At 48.2% G+C, this 17,480-nt stretch overlaps 1 long non-coding RNA gene across 1 annotated transcript; it reads left to right on the top strand.

Moving 5' to 3' along the window:
* Window positions 1-1,751: 1,751 nt before the first annotated feature.
* On the top strand, window positions 1,752-15,245 carry LOC142585601 (uncharacterized). Its single transcript, XR_012829109.1, has 4 exons — window positions 1,752-2,376; window positions 4,557-4,665; window positions 5,733-5,911; window positions 13,895-15,245. It is a non-coding gene; the product is annotated as an uncharacterized LOC142585601 (long non-coding RNA).
* The last annotated feature ends 2,235 nt before the right edge of the window (window positions 15,246-17,480 follow it).

Raw genomic sequence — 17,480 nt, 5'->3', positions numbered from 1 at the left:
TGTCCATTGGACAAACACCAGTTGCTAAGCATCGCATAATCACCGAAGAATGCGCTCGGGCACTCCGTCAGAGCCCACGCCGAATTTCGATGCGGGAACGAGAAGCGAGGAAGCAGTAAGTCGATGAAATGCTGTGCGACGAAATTATCCAGCCATGAAACAGTCCGTGGGCGTCTCCTGTGATCATAAAGAAGGGTGGAACTCTGCGCTTCTGCGACGATTATCGCCACTTGAACAAAATTACGAATAAGGACGTATACCTCCTTCCAGGGATAGACGGTGCGTTAGACCGGTTCTTTAATGCTAAGTACTTTTCGTTGATGGATCTCAAGGCTGGTTACTGGCAAATAGAACTCATCGAGAGGGACTGCGGAAAGACCACCTTCATAACGCCGGGCGGCCTTTACGAGTTCAAGGTCATGTCATTCCGACTTTACTCTGTGCTTGCAACATTCCAGCGCGTGATGAATGCGGTGCTGGCAAGCATGTCTCGTCTACTTGGATGACGTCGTCGTATTTGCCAGAAACTTCGACGATCAGCTCAGACGGCTTGGAACCGTTCTCGAGGCATTCAACTTATCCGGGCTCACCCTGATGCCGGAAAAATGCCGCTTCGCTTACGAAGCGCTCCTGTTTCTGGGCCAGGTAATTTGCAAGTTCGGAGTCAGTCGCGTCGCACAGAAAACAGCTGCGATAGCGAAATTCCCGCAGCCAATCGACAAGAAAGCAGCGCGCAGATTCCTTGGCCTCTGTGCCTAATATGGGCCCTTTGTTAAGGACTTTTCTCGCATCGCCTACCGTCCAACTGCCTACCACCCGCAGACGAATGGTCTTATGGAGCGGTTGAACAAGACCCTCGCCGACGTGCTAGCAGTGTGCGTCGACGTCGAACACAAGGTGTGGGATGCCGTCCTGCCGTACGTAACCTGCATTGACACGTGCACTTGTTTCTCTTTCTCGGGTGACCACTTTTCACCGGCTAACAAATGTTAAACGTTATCGCTCAGCGAAGGACGCGTCCGCTAGTTTCGGAAGTTTCTCGAATGTTATCGATGGTTCTATCCGTCGTCTGTGGTCACCGAACCTTGTTAATCTGTCTGTATGCGCGACGTGAAATGTCTAGTACTTTCTACCAGACGTCACGTAGCAGTGACGATCAAGGGCACACTGCTAAAACTGTCAATGAGGAGGCTAACTCTTTATTGGGCAAACAGCACTGTGGGCCCTACAGTTTAGGGTGCTGCCCTAACACCCAAATCTAATACCCAAAGAGGCAGTCCGCCCGCACTGTCGCGCCGTATTCCTGTCAAAACGGGTTACACGAAAGAACGTTCATCGACATGAGATTGAGGCCTCGAGTTCTTCGCATTGGCCGACAGCCGACGCAGGCAGCGTCTGTGCCTGCGCGCGTCGCACAGGAAGTCCAGAAACGCGTTTGCGTATAGCACGTGCATCTTCCCGACACACACGAGATACAACGGGACGAGCGGCGGACCGCTGTCCCGTCATGCCACCTTTGGGTAGGCCGGTTCCTATCTGTGCGCTCCTGTAATAGTACTGTCTGCGGCGAACCTACGCGTGCAAAGTCCGGACCCGTTGAGTAACAAAAAAAAAGAATGCAGGAGAGGGGGAGATGCAAGGGGAAAAAGTATACTATAAGCTGCCGCCGCCCTTAGCTGCTGAGCTGCACAAGAAAGAGTAAAATCGCAAGTGAGCCAAAATTAGGTCAGTAGCATTTCCTTCGTGAGCTGTGCGGTTAGTAAAAGAAGAAAACGAGGAGACAGAGAAAGGCGAAGTGCGGTAACGCGTCGCGCTGCGATTGGGCCGCACGTTTCGCGACACGTGATCGCAGGGCATGACGGAACGCTCGTTGACTGGACACGTGGCTGACGTGGCCGCGCAGAGACAGTGCCCAGCTACGTGCCATTTCGAACGCGACTGCGGCATGCTCACGACAAAGGAACCGCTCCTCCGAGCGATGCCTGTGGCTTTCCGCTGCCCCTCATCCACCCGGAGCAGACAACCAGGGCCGCCGTCCGGGACCCGTTGGATTGCGAGCGAGGTCCTTGGTTGCGTGGCATTCCCTGGCCTACCAGGAACAAGGATTCCAAGGCGACTTCCCGAGACGCGCTGCGTTCTAGCGACGTCCGGCAACGCCAAGGACGAGTTTGTGTGGCTCCATGGGACAGCCGACGGAGAGGCTTACATCCGACAAACGGGGAGCACACAACCAGACACGCCACCCGCCTCCTGAGCCACGCATGTGGGCCACTACTATAGCAGGCAATTCCACGTGAGCCCAACGGTGCTACCTCAGCTACCTCAGTAGGACGCTACAGTTGCCGTGAGAGCATCGGAAATTTTGCAGCGAAGTTGGTAAGTGGAGTTCCGCAACGGTTCTTGTGCGACGAATGAGGCGCAATCGCAACGCAAAGGGCATCTCGGAGCCTCGAGTTTGCTTTGAAACGTTATGATGAATGATAGTGAAATAAGTTAACCTTGCCTATGTCTCGTTCGAGTAAACATCTTGTATGCATAGCTGTAATGTTTTTCTCATTGCGTATTGTAACTGCTCCGTGCAGGAGGTCAGCCAGGAATTCGTAAGGGTGTGACGGTAAAATTGCGCCGTGGTGCTGCAACGCCTTTCGCTTGGTAGTAATAAAAGCAGCCAGCCACAACCACGCCTGAAGGCCACAGCACTGACGCCGCTGCGTTCGAGTGAGGCCACGAGGCATATTCCGAAAGGAGAATTGAATTGTGGGCCAAGAACTCGCATATATACATTCTCAGGTGTGTCATTTGTCAGATAGGCATGCATCTTTGTGAATAAAATTTAATGCGATTCAACAACTTATCATTCTGCCGATACAAATCCAACTTATTTCACGGCACCACTGATAAAAGTAAGAGCGTCGTTCTTCTCAATATAAAAGCTTTACGCCTGAAATCGACGCCCATGCGATCGCGCCATAGTTAATCTGAAATTTAGCGATGCTGAACCCCAAGTCTACAGTCTCAGCGGCGCAAAACTGGCTGCTGTTGGGAGGCCGCATTTAGTGAAGCTTTCCTTGTGGCGTCCGAATGCGTAGACGCTGCGTGCTCAAGCAACTAAACTGGCTGCAGCTGAGAGGCCGCGTTCCGTGAAACCTTGTTTGTGAAACCGTACATGCAGTCACTGTGGTGTGGAGCCAATGGAAACGAGCTGAATTGGAAGGCCACGCTTAACAAATTTATAGAAAGATAGCTCTGCTACTCCAGGGGACGCATTCCGTAAGAGTTCACCTACTGGAGATGTCCGTTTAGTCTGCTGTTGAAGTTATGATTGGCTGCGGCGCCTTGGGGGCTGCTGCGGACGCGCAGCGCAGCCCAGCCAATCATAACGTCAACAGCAGACGAAACGGGCTTGTCCCCTATGTGAACTCTTACAGAATACCTCCCCACGTACAAACCTAGAAAAGGGCAGGTTCCGTAAAATGTCCTTCAAGCTCAGCCAAGGGCAAAGTGGAACGCGCAGAACACCATCGGCGATCTGCGCGTTCGCGCCGACGTCGCCGAGCAACGCTACTGGCATGCTCACTACGCCAGCCTCCTGAGACACCTTCAGTGCAACGCTAAGCCGTGCTATCGCTTTCAATGCTTTGCCTTCGGGTAAAACTGACAATTCTTTCTTTTTGGCTTCCAAAGGTGTAGTGAATAAATCGGCATTCTCAGCCAATTTGCCCAACTAAAGGTGTTTTCAGCAATATGGTGCGTCCCTGCATTGTTCTAATGCTAATCGCATTAACGTGGAAAATCATTGTGAGATGGGTTTTGCCGTAGTCTTCTTGTTCAGTAGTGGGCCATGTTAGCCTGTCACTGCACTTCAGGCAACGCTTCCTTGCACTTCTTTGGCGGTTTATTTTCTTTTCACTCAGGAAAAATGGCCTTACTTTATGCCTGTTTGAGCACTTGTTATTAGGCGAAAAGAGACAATGTAGCGAAGCAATGTTGCATTTTGCCGCTCAGAAGTAGCGCGTTCGTCCGGAATTCAAACGAAGTTGTCTGAGTTTCCATGCTGATGCGATTGGAGGACTGTCGCTTATAGTTGACGCTACCTCAAAGCTCCGTGTGCTGCGCTGCGAAATGATTGCCGTCACAATATCTCGTACAGAAATTGGCTTTACTACGTATTGACACACTACCCTCTTAAATAGGTGCCTCCTTGGGGTGTATATTTGTCCCACAACAATCGTCATCTCAGATGCCTTGCTTGTGTTTCCTTTCTTGAAAACGCTGCGCATGCTACTTTCCTGCCGAGAATGATATGTCACGCTGTTAACGCACAAACCGTTCGTGACTTGGAAGTACCGGGCTCGCAGCGTTAAAGAAAGGGAATGCGGGCAGGTCAGATGACATTTATTGTTGTAGGACAAGATACGCCTCAAAGGGTGAAAAATTTTTTCGACTGCAGGCGGCACTTAATGTCACGCGCCAATAGGCCGGCGCTGTCAAACGCCTCATATTTGCAGCGAGTGCTCGTGCAATGTTGGCTCGTATTACTGCCCTACCCGATGCAGGCACATGAAGAACTGAAGCAGGCCATTCGAGCGCCGATGCATTTGCAAGGACAACATGTGAAACCACCTGCGATGACACCTATTTCCTCGGATGAGATGCTGTACTAAGGTACTCGAGTTGTCTGCTTGCAATCTGTTGCTTGCGAAGCGAGTATGAGTTCTTGATGTTGCAAGTGTAGTTGAAAGGGAGGTAACTGACCAATGAGGTTTTTTAAAAAAAATTAGAGTGGCGATGATGTTCTAAAGGTGAAGCCGGCCAGCGCCATCTTGCTAGGGGAATCGTTTAACGTTAACATGAGTCAGTGAACCGCAAGCGTTTACTTCTCACTTCCAGTGGCTTTCACATGGCCCATTTTGCCGTGCAATGATTTTTCGATGTGTGTATCTATATCGCTGATTTTAGGTTGAAGCTTGAAGGTCTTGGCAACTTGAATTGGAGATGATGATGTGACTACCCATCCAAGGGCGACAATTCAGGCCGAAACACCAAGCCCACTTTCAATGGTGAAGTCGGGGCAATCGCTAGCTTCACTTCTACTGGTAGAAATCGGCGAGGACTGCCACTCCAGAATGTCTTTAAAACCTCCTTGTAACCTACTATTTTTGGCTAGACAACTGTCCCTTGCTTGGAACGCTTCTCAACTAAAGCATTGCACGCTGCTTTGTGTTTACCGCAACCACGGACGTGCTGGAACGGAAGCAAGCGTCCCAACCCGACCATGCCTACGCCTGCTACGACTATTCAGTGTACCACTGAAACATGTCATGAGTCGCTTGGGCTTATGCAAAAATATGGCTTCTACGAGAAACTCGCCCAAGAACACGCGCACAGCCAGACCGTACGCAGCTAGCCTGTGCAGGCGTTTGTCTAGCAGTATCGAAAACGCGCAGTTGTTCCTTGATAACCGACGGAAAGCAGCGTCTAAAGAAAAGCCCGAGCTACTGAAATCATTGTCGTATGACATGGGCCTTGTGAGTGTCTTGTCCTCTTAGAAAATTTCGGCACTAGTTCGCCATAGGGTATACGTTGCCGCCACAAGCATCGCGACGACTTCAACTATTCAAAGGCAGTAAAACGCGACGCGCTTCAGGTGTGTGTGCAACATTGGTCGAGTGCTACCCACTCATAGAAACTTTCTTTTTTTCATTTTTTGTTGTTGCTTCCTGTCTGTGCAGAGCCCCGACCAGACTACATTCCTCCATGCTCCAGACAACCCGCATCCCACTTCAGGCACTCCAGCGTGCGCTACGTTGAAGCAGAATATCTCGGTCTTGAGGCACATTTTGCTTGAGCGATTCGGCGGCCATGCGAACACTTCCAGGGAAGAAACCGCAATTATGAAGACTTCTTACGCGTGAGCGTGTTGCATTTTGCTTAGAAGACTCCAGGCTTACTACCAAATGCAATCGTTGCGCTTGCAGGCGCCGGTGGTAAGAATGTTCTCCGTACATGATGCGAACGAGCCCACAGCCAGGTTCTAAACACCTTCCATCGCATTTTCATTCTTTGAAGTGAATTATTTTAGTCCATGCTTTGCAGGTACATTAGGCAAGAGAAATGTGCGGTGACAACTGCCTATTTTTACATTAATCTACAGGTGGGCAGGTGTTTTTCTATTTGTATAGATAGAAAAACATTGTCGCTACTTTATTTAATGAAATGGTGTAAAAAGTTCTACAAATTAGCATCAGAACCACCACGAAAGAGAACAGGTTGTTCTGACTGGAAACATCCTTGAATTCACTTTCTTCCTTCCCTTTTAGGATTTCTCCATGCTTCCACCCTCATTACTACTTTCGCCATAGCCGCAATAGCCACTTGCATTATCATTGGCTCACGTGTTACCATTATCCTCTCTGATACTGCAGCACATGACAGATCTTTGCGTACATTACTTTCTCGATCACTTACCACCCCGTAACAGGTTCAGTCCAACGATCGCCCAAAGAATCATTCGACTGATTCACAATTTATTCGCACACTTGCTTTCCCGTCTCAAGTCTCTGCATTGGGATTATTGCTCTACTTCTCCCATCCTGCATGAATGGAACTGCAACTTTTTCGCAGTTACACACGCTGGCTGAGCACTGACTCGCCGTTTCCTTTAGTCCTTTAGCGCTTTGCGTAGTGTATCGCTTCCTCAAAATTTGTGCCTCCATTACACGTTCATATCCTGTGCTAATGCCTGACCACCATCTTCCGTCATATATTCCTTTCTTCGTGCACACTTACATGTCCCTTTTTACTTTTCAGGCTTGTTTCATGGTATCACCGGGCGCCTTTTTGTTCGCTTGCTGTTGGTCGTATAATCGCTCGCTCGTTACCCTACCTTCCTGCTTGCTCAATTTCTGACTTCTTTCTTGTCTAATTGTTGTCGCGAGGGTTTTCATGCTCATTTAGTTCAGCGCCCTTTTGCACGAATGACAGAGCGTGCATCATTTGGGGTCTCTTCTGACTGACAGGCTTGATTGCTTCCCTGCTTGCTCGTTGCTGATGTCACTATCCAGATTGGCCAATTTCTTGCTTGTTTTCTTTTCGCTAGCTTGCCTCACAAACCATGTTCTGGTAGGCTTGCCCACATGCTGCTTCCTGCCCAATTGCACGAATAACACCTCATGGTGCTAAGATGCTGGTCCTTCTGTTTACTGACTTGCTGGCCAGATTGCCTCCTGCTTGTTCACCACTGATTCCGCCTTCCAGCTAGGATGATTGCTTGTATTTTCCTTCGCTGGAATTTTCCTTCCCTGACATGCCTCAAAATATTTCCCAGTCCTCTTTTCAGCCTAGCTCCTTGTCTTGCGACACAGTCACATCTGCAACATCGCCACCAGACCGACCTGCATGCATGCAGAAGTACCTGCTTGCTCGCACGGACTACAATGCAGCGTCCTAGGAAAGGGCTCTTTTGCTTGCTGGCATGATTTATTTCTGCCTGCTCGTCACGGATTTTGCCATCCAGCCTGCCTAATTGCTTTCTTTTTCCTTCACTGGCTTGACTTATCAGCCATATTGCCCTGCCATCTCCGTTTTGGCCTTGCTCCTTGTTTTGACTGTCCCGTGGGCTTGCCTATACGCTGGGGTCCCTGCCTGTTTGTACAAATAACATCGATATGTGCTAAACGGCAAATTCGCTTTCTGGCTTGCTTGCTTCCTGCTTGCTCGTAGCTTATTTCGCCATTGAGCGCAGCTGATTGCTTGCTTTTCCTTTCACTAACTTGCTTCATCAAAAATATTCCCCTGCCCTCTCCTTTTTGGCTCTGCTTTGTCTTGTGACTATCTCTTAGATTTGCCTGCATGCTGAGGTCCCTGCCTGCTTGGAAAAATGACATTGCTATCTAGTAGCGTGGAGGAGCTTGCTGGCTTGATTACTTCCTCTTTACTCGTCGTTGATTTTTGCCATCCCACTCGGCTGATTGCTTGCTTGTTGTTTCCATGGCTTACCACATTAACCATGTTAGCTTGCCCTCTCATTTCCGGCCTTGCGCCTTGTCTCGTGAATCTTTCGCACACTTGACTGCACGCTCAAGTCCCTGCCTTCTTGGCCGAATGCCATTGCAGCATGATAAAATGAGAGCTCATTTGCTTGCTGGCTGGAGTGGTTCCTGCTTGCTCTTCGCTGATTTCGCAATCCCCCTCGGCTGATTGCTTCCTTTTTCTTTCATTGGCTTGCCTCAACATTTCCCTGCTCGCGTTTTAGCCCTGGATCTTTGTCTTGTGATTGTCTCGTAAGCTTGCCTGCATGCTGACGTCCTTGCATGCTTGCACGAATGGCACTGCAACGTGCTAGGATGGGGGTTGTTCTTTTGCTGGATTGATTGCTTCTTGCTTGCTCGCAGCTCATTTCGCTGTCCAGCTCGGCTGATTGCTTGCTCTGCTCTCTCCTTTTTAGCCTTGCTCTTTCTCATGCGGCAATCACCTAGGCTTGCCTGCATGCGGTAGGTCTTTCTCTGTCAGCACGCATGACAGTGGTATGTGCTAAGATAAGGGCTCATTTGCTTGTTCGCTTGATTACTCAATGTTTGCTCGTCGCTCATTTTGCCATCCAGTTTGGCTTATTGTTTACTTGCTCGATCGCTGTCTTACCACATCAACCGTAATGCCCTGCCCTGTCCGTTTTGGCCATGGTCTGTCATGTGACTGTTACGTAGGCTTACCAGCATGCTACGGTTGCTGCCTGCTTGCATGAATGACATTCCAACGAGAAAAGATTGGGGCTTTTCTGCTTGCTAGCTTGTTAGCTCCCTGCTTGCTCGTCGCCGATTTCGCCTTGTAACTCGGCTAATTGTTTGCTTGTTTCCTCCCTAGCTTGCCTCATAAACCATATTCCACTGCCCTCTCCTTTTCCGCCTTAATCCTTCTGTTGTGGCTGTCCCGAAGGCTTGCATGCACGCTGAGGTCCCTGCCTGCTTGCACGAATGACGTTGCTATTTGCTAGGGTAGAGGTGCTTGCTGGCATCATTGCATCTTGCTTGCTTGTTTGCTCGTCGCTGATTTCGTCATCCAGCTCACCTGATCGTTAACTCCGTCACTCGCTTGCCTCATCAACCATACTAGCCTGTCTTCGGCCCGCCGTGGTTGCTCAGTCGCTATGGTGTTGAGCTGCTGAGCACGAGGTCGCGGGATCGAATCCCGGCCACGGCGGCCGTATTTCGATGGGGGCGAAATTGGAAAACACTCGTGTACTTAGAGTTAGGTGCACGTTAAAGAACCCCAGGAGGTCGAAATTACCGGAGTACTACGGCGTGCATCATAATCAGAAAGTGGTTTTTGCACGTAAAACCACATATTTCTTTTTGCCTGCCTTCGCCTTTTAGCCCGTGCTCCTTGTCTTGACTGTCACGTAGGCTTGACTGCACGCTGTCGTTTATTCCTGCTTGCACGAATGCCCTTCCAATGTGCTAGGATCGAGGCTTCCCTGATTGCAGGCTTGATTTCCTCCTGCTTACTCTTAACAGATTTCGCCATCCAATTCGCTGATTATTCGCTTCTTGTTTTGGTGGATTGCCTCATAAATCACATTCGCCTCCTCTCTCCTTTTAGCCTTGCTGCATGCCTTGTGACTGCCTGGTAGGCTTTCCTGCAACCTGAGGTTTCTGCCTGCTTGCACGAATGACATCGGCATGTGCTAAGATGAGGGTGCATTTTCTTGCTCTCTTGAGTGCTTTTGCTTGCTCGTCGCTGATTTAGCCATCCAGCTAGGCTGATTGCTTGCTTGTTTTTTTGCTGTCTTACTTCATTAACTATATTAGCCTGCCCTCTCATTTTCGGCCTTAATCTTTGTCATGTGACTGCCACGTAGGCTTTCGTGCACGCGGAAGTTTCTGCCTGCTTGCGCGAGTGACATTGCAATGTGCTAGGGATGGGGGGCTCTTCTGCTTGCTAAGTTGATTGTTTCTTGCTTGCTCATCGTTGGTTTTGACATCCAGCATGACTGAGTGCTTGATTTTCCTTCACTTCCTTGACTCACCAACCATATTCTCTTGCCGCCTTTTTTTTTTGGCTTTGCTCTTTGTCTTGTGACTATCTCGTAGATGCACCTCTACGCTGAGGTCGCTGCCTGCTTGCACGAATGACATTGCAATGTGCTAGCATGGAGATGCTTGCCGCCTTGATTACTTTCTGCTTGCTCGTCGCTAATTTCACGATCAAGCTTCGCCGATTGCTTGCTTGTTCATTCACTGTCTTGCTGCATCACCTTTTCCTCTGCCCTCTGCTGTTCGGCCTTTCTCTTTGTCATGTGACTCGCATAGGCTTGCCTGCATGCTAAGGTTTCTACGTGCTTGCACGAATAACATCGGTATGTGACAAACGCTCATTTGCTTGCTATCTTGCATCTTGCGTGCTCGTCGCAAATTTCACCATCCAAATCGGCTGATTGCTTGCTTGTTTCTTCACTGGCTCGCCTCACCAAACGTTTTCCGCTGCCCTCTCATTTTTAGACCTTGCTGCCTGTCTTGTGACTGTCCTGTAGGCTTGCCTGCACGCTGTGGTTTCTGCCTGCTTGCACGAGTGCCCTTCCAACGTGCTAGAATGGGGGCTTTTCTGTTTGCGGGCTTTGCAGCTTCCTGCTTGCTCGTCGCTGATTTCGCCATTGAACTCGGCTGACTGGTTGCATGTTGTTTTGCTGTTTTGCGTAATAAACAATACTCGCCTGCCCGCTCCTTTTTAGCCTTCCTCCTTGTCTTGTGCCTGTGTTATAAGCTTGCTGCACGCTGATGTTTCTGCCTACTTGCACGAATGGCATCGCGATGTGCTAAGAATGGGGATCATTTCCTTGCTATTTTGAGTGCTTCCTCCTTGCTTGTCGCTGATTTAGCCATCCAGCTCGGGTGATTGCTTGCTCGTTTTTTCGCTGTCTTACCTGAACAACCATATTCCCCTGCCCTCTCTTTTTTGGCCTTGCTCCTTGTTACTTTCACGTATACTTGCCTGCACACTTATGTTTCTGCCTGCTTGCACGAACGAAATTCCAGCATGCTAGGATGGGCGCTCTTCTGCTTGCTGGCTTCATTGCTTCCTGCTTGTTCGTCGCTGATTTAGCCAAGCATTTTGGCTGACTGCTTGCTTTTTCCTTGAATGGCTTGCCATATTAACCACGTTCCCCTGCCCTCTTGTTTTTGGCCTTGCTCCTTTTGACTATGTCGTAGATTTTCCTGCACATTGAGGTCCCAGCCTGCTTGCACGAATGACATTGCTATGTGCTTGGATGGAGGTGCTTGCTGCCTTGATTACTTTCTATTTGCTCGTCACTGATTTCGCTATCCAACTCGGCTGATTTTTTGGTTGTTCCTTCGCTAGCTCGCCTCATCAACCATTTTCCCCTGCCCTCTCTTTTTTGGCCTTGCTCCTTGTGATTGTCCCGTAGGCTTGCTTGCACGCTGAGGTTTCTGCCTGCTTGCACGAGTGCCCTTCCAACGTGCTAGGATGGGGGCTTTTCTGCTTGCGGGCTTTGCAGCTTCCTGCTTGCTCGTCGCTGATTTCGCCATTGAACTCGGCTGACTGGTTGCATGTTTTGCTGGCTTACTTCATAAACCACATTCGCCTGCCCTCTCCTATTTAGCCTTCCGCCTTGTCTTGTGGCTGCCCCTAGGCTTGCCTGCACGCTGAAGGTTATGCCTGCTTGCACGAATGACATCAGCAAGTGCTACGATGAGTGCTCATTTGCATGCTATCTTGAGAGCTTCGTGCTTGCTCGTCGCTGATTTAAGAATCCAGCACGGCTGATTGATTGCTTGTTTTTTCGCTGTCTTAGCTCATTAGCCAATTAGCCTACCTTCTCCTTTTTGGCCTTTCTTCTTCTCATGTGGCTGTCACGTAGGCTTGCCTGCTGCGAAGGCCGCTGCCTGCTTACATGAATGACATCGGTATGTGCCAAGGGATCATTTGCTTGCTGGTTCACGAAGTTGACTGCTTGCTTTTTTTCACTGGCTTGCCTCATGAACAATATTCCCCTGCCATCTTTCTTAGCCTTGCTCTTTGTCGTGTGACTATATTTTAGATTTTCCTGCACGCTGAGATCCCTACCTGCTTGCACGACTGACATTGCTTTGTGCTAGGGTGGAGGTGCTTGCTGCCTTGATCGCTGATTTGGCCATCTGCATCTGGCTTGGCTGATTGCTTGCTTGTTCGTTCACTGTCTTGCTGCATCATTCGTGCTCCCCTCCCTTCTCCTTTTTGGCATTTCGCTTTGTCAAGTGACTGTAATTTAGGCTTGTCTGCATGCTGAAGTTCTTGACGACTTGCACGAATGACATTTCAGCGTGCAAGGATGCGGACACTTCTGCTTGCTGGCTTGATTGCTTCCTGCTTGCTCGTCCCTGATATTGCTAACCAGCTTTGCTGACTGCTTGCGTTTTACCTCACTGGCTTGACTCATCAACCATATTCCCCTCCCCTCTTCTTTTCGACTTTGCTCTTTGTCTTGTGACTATCCCGTAAATTTACCTGCACGCTGAGATCCCTGCCTGCTTGCACGAATGACATTGCTATGTGCTAGGATGGAGGTGCTTGCTTCCTTGATTACTTCCTGCTTGCTCTTCCCTAGTTTTGCCATCCAGCTTGGCTGATTGCTTACTTGTTCGTTCACTGTCTTGCCGCATCAACTGTACCCCTACCCTCTGCTTTTTGGCCTTTCTTCTTGTCATGTGACTGTAGCATAGGCTTGCTTGCACGCTGATGTTTCTGCCTGCTTGCACGAATGCCCTTCCAACATGTTAGGATGGGGGCTTTTCTGCTTGCCCGCTTGATAGCTTCCTGCTTGCTCATCGCTGATTTCGCCATCCAATTAGTCTGACTGCTTAATTTTTTTTTTGCTGATTTGCGTCATAAGCCATATTCGCCTGCACTCTTTTTTTTAGCCTTCCTCGTCTGGTGCCTGTACCGTAGGCCTGCCTGCACGCTGAGGTCTCTGCCTACTTGCACGAATGACAGCGCTATGTGCTAAGATTACGGGTCATTTGCTTGCTACTTTGAGTACTTCCTTCATGCTATTTGCTGATTTTGCCATACAATTTGTCTGATTGCTTGTTTTTTTTTTGTTGATTTGCGTCATAAGCTATGTTCGCCTGCACTCTTTAGCCTTCCTCCTTGCCTGGTGCCTGTACCGCTGGCCTGCCTGCACGCTCAGGTCTCTGCCTACTTGCACGAATGACATGCTTCCTCCTCCATGCTATTCGCTCCATGCTCCATGATATTCCCTGATTTAGCCATTCCTCCCGGCTGATTGCTTGCTTGTTTTTTGGCTGTCTTACCTCAATAACCATATTAGCCTGCCCTCTTTTTTGTCTTGCTCCTCCTCTTATGATGGTAACGTAGGCTTGCTAGCATGCTGTTTCCTGCCTGCTTGCACGAATTACATTGCGTGAAACTTATCAAGGGACGTTTTTCCTTGCTGGCTTGATTGCTTTCTGGTTACATGTTGCTGATTTCAGTACACATCTCGGCCGATTGCTTACCGGTTCTATTAGTGGCTTATTGACTATATTTGCGTGCTCGCTCGTTTTCATTCTTGCTGCTTGCTTGTCTTAATGTCTCATCGGCTTTTCGGCATGCCCTGTGCAAGCTTGTGCAGTAGTGTACTCCGAAAGAACGCGAAGAAGTTAATAAGGGACTGGCTTTTTTGTCCTATGCCCGCTTTCTTTTTCTTTCACTGTCTGTTTCGCACCTTTAACAAATTGCTAGCTTGAATTAACGCTTGTCCTCCATAGATACACTTTGTAAATGCTCTCATTTGTTTTTTCAGCTGCTGTGTGTCGGAAATTTCCTGTTCATTGTTTTCTTGAACGCACACATCACAATTACAAAATTATCAGTGTTCTGCAATTTCTCGCATTCGTAGGGTCAGCGTGAATCGGTACTACCATTCCCAAGTCTAACACCACGAGAACAACCAAGAAGGATGAACCTTTCTTTCAGACAAAAGAGGACGCCGAATAAGCAGATCCTCCCAGAGTGTTCACGGTGTATGTCATCGACAGTTTCCCGGCGGGACGAAATGCTCTTCTCGGCAAAGTCTTGCAGTGTCCAGGATGGTGCATAATGTGACATCGACGAATATCTACAATGTGCACCCGGGAATTGTGCAGAAGATCCTTGGATCGATTTTTTTTTCTTGTAAAGCAACACAGAATGAAAGCGTCAGTATTCCTGTATGAGATGGTAACTTGTGGCCTGCTATGCCGAGAAGTATTAAGGCGTGTTAGCGCAGGCGCTGAGTCTTATTCTTGCTATTTACACTACTAAGCCAACGAGCGAAAGAGCGAAGTCGCCTTCTGGCTTACCCTTGTCCGGACATGGACCGATGTCCCAAACCAAAACTACCCCCGGAGAAGCATGGCTCGGGTTTGGGGCCTGCTTGTGGGAGCCGAAATGAATGATGACGACGGAAGCAATGGTTGTGCGTTCTACTTTGTAGAACCCAACTCTTCCTGATCTGACAAGGCAGCCCACATAATAAAGTGCTTAATGACACCTGATGCGTTATGCAAGAAATGCCTCTAATACAAGAAACCACAATTAAAACATTAATGAACCTGGCACGGGCGCAATAAATGTTTTTAAAAAGTCATATCAAATGCTTCCGCTATTGCTAAAGCTTAATATTTCGAATATTTTCGCAGATTCGTCTCCCGGCCTTCGGCTTATAAGAATGGTGATTGTTGATTGCTGAAGTTGCCCGGGTGCTCATTTTTTTACCCTCAGTCAATAAGTGTCGAAGCATGCACTGGACAAAAAGTGGCATCATTTTACTAGTACTGCCTTCAATTCAGGCCTTTCATTTAAAACTTCGACATAAACAGCATAAACAGTGCGTTCATTTGATGGAGAAAAAGCTGCAATGGAAAACATCCAATTTCCTGAAACGTCACTGTCTTAGCAAAGGTACTGGTTTGGAATGGTTACAATTCAAGATTAATGGTATTCGTGCACCACTTGAAACGAGGACTGCGGAGGGACATACACAAGCGTAATGTCTCTGTCGTTCCCCATGCAGTCTTCGTTTCAAGTGGTGCGCAAATATTAATCATGTCTTGACAAATAGCACTACACCGGCTAAAGTACGCGTTAACTCGGGTCTGAGAGATTGGTATGTTTTTGAGTCTTCTTGCTTTGGACTTTACGAAGGTTCGTTCACATTCGAGCTACATAGGCTCATTCTTGGATAATAAACTTCATTTCAACAACCTCGGTCTTGTTTTGCCGGCTTTGTTCGTTTTCTGCCAAGCTCGAGGCAGAAGTGAGTGCCTACTCTTAGCGGTGATCAAAGATTCCTGCTGAATAACTTCTGCAGAAAAGGTCATTACACTGCTTTGGGGCTTATACGAATGAAATATGCTCAGCGGAATCTAAGCATGCCAGCTTTGTTTGGTGCGGGGGCGAGAGCCGAGATAGACCACCGAACACGGCGAGTACGGCAGCGCAAACTCGAAGCGTTACTTCCCTGATGAAACTGCGTGCAACGCCGAACCAGCGTCAACCCACGCACCTGTCCGCCCACGCTGGTGTATCCGTAAGGAGAGTTTCGCAACACGCAATAGCACTCGCTAGTTCCCGGCGAGCGAGTGTATAGCGGAATCCCGCACGCACTCAGTGACATATCGAAGCTAGATACCTATATATACGAGCCCGCGTCCCGTAAAGGTTGCGGGTATCTTGGAGATTTAGTGGCAAAAGCGAAAGCCGGAAGAAATGCGCGGGAAGATTCCTCGTGGGGAGTCTGAACCCTCGCAAACCGGCAAATATGCGTGCTCGTAGGCTCTTTTCGCTTACGAACTTGTCAGGTACAAAGCTGAGTGAACCCTCTTTAGCGTTTAGGAAGCAGCCAGGATAACTCGAAAATTGTTTCGTACAAAAACCTTCCTCGCACTCGGCCACTTTTGAGGGCTTCGACCGCTCGGGTATTTAAGTGCTGAGGAGGATTTCTGGATGGTTTTTCGCAGGTGCCTTCACAGGAACTATACGTCATCTACGCCTCGGAAGTCTTTTGTACGTCACTAACTTAGGGAGAAGCATTAGTTCGGGCCCAACTCCAACGCGGCCTATTCAAATACTTGTAAAACGCAAAAACGTTCTTCTGAGATTAGGCCTGGACCGATTTTAATGAAATTTGCCGCATTTGAGAGAGAAAGTTAACTTACAGTGACTGTTGGAAGCGGAATTTCGATTAAGGGCTTAAATTTTGTTATAAGGATTTCCGAAAATTCTATTAATAGCTCTGCATCAAACGCAGATATCGCGGTTCTGTAAGCATCCGTTAGATCATTGAAAGCGGAAATATCCGATAAATCATTTTGTATCTTACGTGAATTCGTTACCTTATGCACAAGGGTTCTGCAAAAGCTGTATTTCCATATCACTAAATTTTTGAGATTCATTTGTAACATATCAATCTTCTCCGCTATAAATGTACTATTAGATGCAATTCACAGCATTGTGATATAGGTTTCATTACCAAGTTAGAGTTGCAAACTTCATAGTTTCATTTTCTAAAAATATCCCATTTTTTGCCAATCTTTGATACGAAATTCGCGACCTAAATCAAACATTCGAAACCAACAGTCACTAGATTTTAACTTTTTCCTTTAAATGCAACAAACCTCGCCAAATTTGGTGCACTGGTTGCCGAGACAGAAGAATTCCCTTTTACATATATTTAGATAGGAGTACCCGAGCTAAAGCTTCCTCTGAGGTCCATCTCTTTTTTACTTATTTCACACGTCTTTAATATGTTAACAAACGCTGTGATGAGAGTTCTTGCACAAAGCAGATGTGCTTATGCTAAGCATTCATCGTACTTCGTTTTTGAATAGCCTGGCGGAGGGGGGGGGGGGGGCGGGAGAGGAAGACATGAAGGTCGACCAGAACAGAAAATCTGGTTTGCTGCCCTTCACTGCGGCTAGGGCGAGGCGAGGCATAATAAGAAAATAGAGACACTGAACGCGGGCACCCGCAGCCGGTCACAATCGTCGCAAACTATCACGTGTACCACAATCAACGCCAAAAACTGTTTGTGCATGTGATACATTTCTAGTGCTTACCGGAGAGAAATGATGATGATGATGATGATGATGATGATGATGATGAGGAGGAGGAGGAGGAGGAGGAGGAGGAGGAGGAGGAGGAGGAGGAGGAGGAGGAGGAGGAGGAGGAGGAGGAGGAGGATTCGCCATAAGCCAATGAATCTGGTGGAAGAAGAAAACAGGACAGAAAAAATGCTGCACAGCGCTTTCTTTTTTTTTTTTATTCTTCGCATGTTTTCTTTCAAACGCACAACACCGGTTTTCAAACTGGTTACTCAATTACTACTGCAGTAAGCTCCCTAACAGAAATTATAAACCAATCACTTAACAAGAGCTGCTTCGCACTCGGCGTTTTCTTGATTATTAGAAAAGTGTTTGACTGTAGTCAGAGTGTATACTGTGACG

The sequence above is a fragment of the Dermacentor variabilis genome, chromosome 6 (genome assembly GCF_050947875.1).
Source record: "Dermacentor variabilis isolate Ectoservices chromosome 6, ASM5094787v1, whole genome shotgun sequence".
In the NCBI taxonomy this organism is placed as follows: domain Eukaryota; kingdom Metazoa; phylum Arthropoda; class Arachnida; order Ixodida; family Ixodidae; genus Dermacentor; species Dermacentor variabilis.
The sequence above is the reverse complement of the archived record's forward strand: the minus strand, read 5'-3'. Positions and strand labels throughout refer to the sequence as shown.